Source organism: Micromesistius poutassou (assembly GCF_964030765.1).
Source record: "Micromesistius poutassou genome assembly, chromosome: 19".
Taxonomy (NCBI): Eukaryota; Metazoa; Chordata; class Actinopteri; order Gadiformes; family Gadidae; genus Micromesistius; species Micromesistius poutassou.
Window position 1 is genome coordinate 8,954,019 of NC_140289.1, and position 7,500 is coordinate 8,961,518.

Below are 7,500 nucleotides of genomic sequence, written 5' to 3' on the forward strand. Positions count from 1 at the left end.
CTCTTGGCTCTCCTTTCTTCTCTTCTTCTCCTCCGGTTGTCCGTCTCTCATCCTGCCATTCATGCCGATGGCAACATCGGCCCGTTTGCATTGATCACAAGGAGCGAGACAGAGGCATCCATACATCCGCACATCTGTACACACATCCTCGCACTGTACACACACACACACACACACACACACAAAGGCGATACACTCCACCAGGGAAACGTTCCAACTCTCCCGATGATATACGGTTTATTCAGATTTCTTACCGCCACGCGTCATTTCCTTCTCATTACTTTCCCTCAGACTAAACATCTCTCTCTCTCTCTTTCTCTCTCTCTCTCTCTCTCTCTCTCTCCCAGTCTCTCTCGCTGTGTGTTGATGCCGCACGACACTGACTGCAGTTGTAATCTCGCTCATTAGAAGATGGCAGGTCATCTACCTGCCTGCCATTCCATGCACCACAGATACGCAGCTCGGCCTACATGCGATAGGCCCACAGCTGGGGTCTCAGTTGTTTTCCATTGCTGCTACTTATTTTGGTTGCCTCCTCGTAAGGTCACTCTCCTCTGCAGGTGGTTTGACACAAGGACACGTAAGGATTACTTGTTGTGGTGATGGAGGTGGTGGTGATTGTGGGCCCACCCTAGCTGCTGTTGCATGGACATTGACTGGAACGGTGCTAGCTACAATTAAGCATCCCTGAAGGAGATATAAGTCAAGAAACAGCCATGATAATTTGCGAGTAGTATGGTTTGTTGGCTAGCAGGAGAGCCTCTTCTAAGCTATATCTCTCTGTTGTAGAGAGGTACGTTTATCGTGTTGTCGTTGTGGTGGTTGTTTTCCATGTTTGGATGTGTGTGTGCACACATTCATGGTTTCATTCTCCCTACAGCCTACAACCTGCAACCTGCTAAATGATAACAACACTCCTGTCTTCCAATATTTCTGTATTTCTATTTCATGGGAGATGGGGGAGACTCTTTGGTCATGTGAAAGTCACCATGGTTGGAGTAAAAAAATGGCTGCTCAAGATTCTGGGTCAGAGACAGAGGAGGTAAGAGATAGAGAGAGAGAGAGAAAGAGAGAGAAAGTGAGAGAGACTGAGAGAGAAAGAGAGCGAGAGACAGAGAGACCAAGAGACAGAGACCATGCGGCTACATTGTCCATTTGAAATGCTATAGGAAGCAACACAGAATATTTTCATAATGAGTCCCAGAAACTGCTTTGATCAAATGTGTGTGTGTGCGTGCGTGTGTGTGCGTGTGAGCGTGTGTGTATCCGTACGAAGCAAGATAAACTACTATGACAACTACGACTACTCCAAATCTATGCTCTCTATGGTTTTATATTTAAGGGCCATCAGTGGTGTGGATACACTGGCAAGCAAGTCATTTTTCATATCACCCAGAGCAGTCAGACTCTAGCCGGAATCATGGCTTTTCACTCAGTTCCGCGTGCAGTCATTTAGTAGCAGGTAGGAGTCAGGGCATCCTGCTCAAGGTCAGCTTGAGCATGGGGGAATCAAACCCAGTACCTTATGGCTGGAAGTCTTCACTATCCTGCCCCAGATTCAAGCTATACACGCATGGATATCCCACTATATTTTGATGCTAAGAGGGAGTGAAACAGGTCGTCCGGGCTGGCAGAGTTCACGCACAGGGTTGTTTTGTTCTGCTACATCTTAGCTGACAGAGGTTTGGAAAACACATTGTCCCAGAGACACACGCTGATCCCCTGTGTCACGCCATGCCTGTAGCTCCATTCTGCTCTGCAGTCTTTAGTCCCGTCACTCTCACTCTCTCTCTCTCTTTCTCTCTCTCTCTCTCTCTCTCTCGCTCTCTCGCTCTCTCTGTCTGTCTCTGTCTCTCTCTCTCTCTCTCTTTTTCTTTCTTTATCTCTCTGTCTCTCTCTGTCCCTCTCTTTCTGTCTCTTTGTCTCTCTCTGTCTCTCTCTTTCTCTCTCTCTCTCTGTCTCTCTGTCTCCCCTCTCTCTTTTTCTTTCTCTCTTTATCTCTCTCTCCCTCTCTTTCTGTCTCTTTGTCTCTCTGTGTCTCTTTCTGTCTCTTTGTATATTTGTCTCTCTCTGTCTCTCCCCCCCTCTCTCTCTCTCGCTTTCTCTCTCTCACTCTTTTTCGCTCTCTCTCCCTCTCCCTCCCCCACCCCCTCTCCCTCCCCCTCTCTTATGGGGATGGGAATCAATTGATTGGCGCCGTGGCTTGAGTCCAGCCAATTTGCCACTGGTCAAAATGGACCAGAGGGACATTGAAACAGACTCCAGCGGCAACATGTTTGCACACACACTAAACACACACTACACGTACACACACATGCATACACACATGCACACACACACACACACACACACACACACACACACACACACACACAATCACTGTGTGTGATGCTTTGCTCACACTATAAAGACATTCTGTACAGGCTTCTCTATCAGACATTCAAGAGGCCATTGATTTCTGTCTCATTGTTTTGGTCGAACACATTTCAGGGCTTTTCTATTCAATAACACCTTCATCGTCCACCTTCATGTTCAGGCAGTGCAGACAGATGGCGCGGTTAGGTGTCATCTGTTGAGCAGTTGAGCAATGGCTTTTGTATTAGCCTGTTTGGTTCTATTTTTTAGGGTTTTTTATGAATTCTTTCCCCTTAGGAGGACATAAATACTAATCAACAGGTCGCTTCAAAGCATCGCAAGCAACGCAATAGTTAATGCAATCTCCTGTGTTAAATGTCACTATTGTTTGTTTTTCTTTATTCATAGTGAGGGATGTCTATAGGATGATTGTCACTGGAGTTAGCAAAGTGTGTGATTATTATTAAACAATAGAGTAATTAGCCTCTGGTCGCGTATAACTCACAACTGCACCTGGCCATTTAAAAGACAGGACATTGATGTGTTCTGTGCCTGAGAAAAATAATAATATATGCTATTTGCTAAATGTCCCCAATTCAATAACACAATCAAACCCTCACACTGTTAATGTTGTCTCTACCAGTGGAGCTAGACCAGCAAGGAAAACGTAAAGTCATTTGTTTTGTGTATTATTATCATGACAGGGGTCAAGATATCCGAGGTATTCCAGTGCAAACCACATGTCCTCTTTCAAAACACCACTACAAATTGATTGATGAGGTAAACACACCGTCCGGTTCAGCTGTGATGGGGAAACATCCTGAGTTCTGACTGGCGTAGTTTGATAATAATGTTGCTAATAATAAATGACAAGGCCTTTGATCTGCCTTTCCTACCCTTGGCTGCTGGGCCAATCAGCAGCCCAGGAAGCCAGACAGCTTCCAGGGTGACAAATGTGTTGATTGTATCCACCTACCCATCCGCCTGCCTGACAGCACACACACACGCTCTCCTCTCTCTCTCTCTCTCTCTCTCTCTCTCTCTCTCTCTCTCTCTCTCTCTCTCTCTCTCTCTTTCTCTCTCTGCAATTAAAATAATTAAGATGTCCCCTCTTTTCATGATGTCATTTGGAAAGTCGATTTGCTCATTGAAAGAAGCTAGCTGCACTTTTTGTTCAGAGTCTCTATTTCTGGAAAGTTCTGACCTCCCTGTGACCTTGTTGGCTGGATGGCGACACTGAGGATTAGACAAAGCTGTCTTTAGCTAGTCTTTAGCTTTAGTTTTCCCCTTGACAATCTCGTTCCATATTCCACTAATGCTATACATTGCCTGGGCGCATTTGCAAAAATATTTAGCGAGAAGTGAGAGAAAGAGAGGGAGTGGAAAAGGGGAAGGAGAGACTTTTTGCCGATCTTTCAGTTGGATGTTGTTCTTATCTTCTCTCCATCTCCGAGACAGAGAGAAACGTTGGGGGCTGCGTTGGGAGGGGGAGAAGGGGTAATTCTGCCTATTCACTGTTATTCTCTACAGTAAGGCACTAACGGAAATGTACCTTATCTCTGTCTGTATAGCGTTAGCAGTGAGGCTGAACAAATGTACAGCTGCTTTTCTCAATCATCAAAGAAGTGCTGATGTGCATATGCAGCCCATAATATATCCCAGTTTTAGTCCAATTGTGTCCCGAGTTTTGACGTAATACCTCACAACTCTTGACAAATCCAGTGCCTTGATTGATAAAATTGGTTCTTTAAAAGCAGCATCTTCTATCCCACTGATTCTAAAACGTGACTGGAGTAGCTTGTGATTTGGGGGTGAATCCCAATGAAAGTGTCAGAATAGATAATTCAGCCAGTCACATCTAACAAGATATAGATGGGATATTTTCAGGGGAGGGAGAAATATTTAAATCGAGACAAGACAACAACTATAATTCAGCACTATGAAGGATTTACTCAGTGATTTGAGTGCAAACACTTTCCCTTCATGTTCCTTCAATTGCACTAAATATTATTCATGTGTTGGCCGTATGCTTTTCCAGAAAATAGGAATATGCGGTCCGCTTTTGGTCATAATGACACTGTGTGCTACATTGCATTACATTTGGCTAAGGAGACATTTGGCAATATTTCATGGACGTAGACTACAGACAATATAAAATAGGGGTACAATATAAAGTAGGGGTCCCATTTTTCAAAGGGGGTCAATTGCCACCCTGTGTCCCCTCGATTGGCTGCCGCCCAGTGTGTCTGCTCATCTCTTTCTCTCTGTGTTTCATTTCCCCTTCGTCTGGATTATAACCTCGCACTGCAGCGGCAGTGGTTGCCGTGGGTTCCTCCACAATCCAAAGCATGGAGTGTGATGAAGATGAAGATGAAGATAATGATGTTGAGGATGATGATGTGTACCGGTAACTCTGCAGGGCTCAGCCTCCCCAGAAACATCTCCCTTTTCTTCAAGGGGCCTCCGTCTTTAGACTCTCTCCCTCTTACTATAGCGGCATTAGTGAGAGCTGAGGGCATAGCTCAGCAAACCAAGCGATATCTACACATGACCCCCCCCCCAAATGTGTTCCTGGCTTTCAACGTGAAAACAGATTCTGAACGTTCAACCGTGAGTATCGATCGTCCAAGTGTTTTGTCTTCTTCAGAGCGATGAAAAAAGAGACTCGATTTGAATATTCACGACGTGCATCTGAAGTTGATTCAAACCAACAACAGTATCTCAAGGACATCTCCCTCTCTGATGGGCTGCCTCACTCTCGCATGTGCCAGGGGAAGGGCGAGTGACAATGGCGAGATCAAAAATAGCATGCTGGCATCTGGACATCACTGGAGAAGGATGGCATGCAGACTGTGAAATGCTGCCATTGTTTCAGTACAGTACGTTGAGATCAGGACTTCCATTTTACAGTGTGTTGAAATCAGGGCCTTCTCGTTTCAGCATGTCTCCCCCTTATAATCATATCAGGGCCACCATTTTAATGGATTATGGAAATATCAATATAATCTTCCAATTTGTCTCTAAAATGTCCTAAAAAAATGCAACTGCTAATCACCAGTTGCCATAACCACATGTGATCAATGACAAATCCAGCACATCAACTATCGAATTACAAACGTGTATTGATGGTCTATCAATAAACAACCAGCGGAGAAACAGCACAAAACACCCACAACACATGAGACGGAGATCACTATGCTGCACATATGGCACGGGCTCAGCCCTGCCTCTAAGACATAAGGACATGGGACCAAACTGAAAGTGGGGCGCGATGAATAAGTTAAAGCGGGGCTGGATGGGCTCTTAATGGCTCCACCAGCCAGAGACCCCCCTCCCTGTGGCCCAGGCAGACTTCCACCACCGCCATGGTGCCGGTGGAGCCCCCCTCCCTCCCGTGGCCCAGGCATACCCCACCGGCACCATGGATCTAACACACCACTGGCGTGTTACTCTGCTAAATGAACTGGATCACAGGGAGAGAGGCTGAATAGGGCTGAGGAGGTGGGAGAGACACTGCCTCCATATCTCTCTCTGTCTATGCTCTGATAGCAGAGAGAGAGAAAGGGGGGAGAGACACAGCCTCCATATCTCTCTCTGTCTATGCTCTGATAGCAGAGAGAGAGAGAGAGAGAGAGAGAGACAGGAGGCAAAGAGACAGACAGGAAGAGAGAAAGAGAGACAGGGAGAGAGAGAGGTTGGGAGAGACATAGCCTACCTATCTCTCTCTGTCTATGCTGATATTAGAGAGAGAGAGAGAGACATAGAGAGGGAGGGGGGGAGAGTGAGAGACAGGAGGGAAAGAGACAGACAGGGAGAGAGAGACGGGGAGAGAGAAGGGGGTGGGTAGCGAGGTATGGAGATAGATAGAGGAGGGAAAAAAACAAAGCGAGAGAGAGAGAGAGGGCGATGTAGAGCAAGAGATAGTAAGTCAGTGAAAGAGTAGGAGGGAGTAGCCAGGCATTCCGGCAGGGCTAGCAATAGCATGATGGTGGTGCAGGTATAGCTGTGCATTCATTATTCAGCCCTTTGCACCCAAAGTGCTAATGCTACCGTGTCACTGTGCTCTGGGACGTTGCATAGAACCCATGCTGTAATTACGGGCCTGTCTGGATGAATAGAGAGTGTCAGTTTGGCACCATAAAGAGGCAGAATAACAGGCATTACCGCAGCTAGTGAACACCAAACTGACCCCTATGGCATCATCACCACATCAAATTACCGGAGAGAAAACACAATTTGCAAATGCGATCATGGACAGAGAAAGTAGGCGTGTGTGTGTGTGTTGGTGTATTTGTGTGTGCATGTGTTTCCGGTGTGTGTGTGTGTGTGTGTGTGTGTGTGTGTGTGTGTGCACGCAGGTGTAGGCATGTTTATTCATGTTTTCATGTGTGCATTTGTGTGTGTGTTGGTGTGTGTGTGTGTGTGTGTGTGTGGGTGTGTGTTTGTTGTTGTGGGTGAAGCCGTGGGTGGTGGGGGAGGGGGGGGGATATTGTTATTTTCCTGTATTGATATTGATGTAGTCGGTGGTGGTGTTATTATGAAGACCACAGCCAGTCTGAACGACGGCCGGGGGGGGAATTAAAAACACTCACACCCAGCCACCTGAGCCAACCCCCCCTCAACATTCTCTCTCTCTCTCTGTCTCTCTCTCTCTCTCTCTCTCTCTCTCTCTCTCTCTCTCTCTCCATCTCTTTCACTCACTCCCTGCCTCAGTCTCTCTCTCTCCTCTTTCGATGCTACTAATCCGGCCTTCTTTTGATTATCTCTTTTTATTCCACCAATTCTTTTTTGTGAGAGGCTCTACCCATTCATCCTCTAGGGGCAACCAAGCATGTGATTAAATCTCTACCCAGCCAATTAATTCATAGCCGCATAAATATACAAAATGTGCCATCCAAAACTGGAACTAGATCATCGGCGAGCGAAGGAGGGGTGTGTGATCACTCATGAATTATCCAGATGTTGGGATGCTTGGCGTCTTCCAGACCAGACATGGGCAGGGCCCAGCCACCAGTCACTCTGTGATTCCTCCACATGTGCCTGCAGCCAGAACCCGCCTTTTGGCAGTGAACTTTCCTGAACTTAATGGTTCGTGAAATGGATCCGGGAGGTCAACACGGGGGGGACCATAACATTTCTGTTATG

General features: G+C 46.5%; 1 protein-coding gene across 1 annotated transcript in view; it reads left to right on the top strand.

The window, feature by feature from the left end:
- The window catches only part of grm1a (glutamate receptor, metabotropic 1a), a gene marked incomplete at both ends in the record, with an annotated part of 23,970 nt that overhangs the window by 4,298 nt on the left and 12,172 nt on the right, over nt 1-7,500 (top strand). The window lies entirely within an intron of this gene.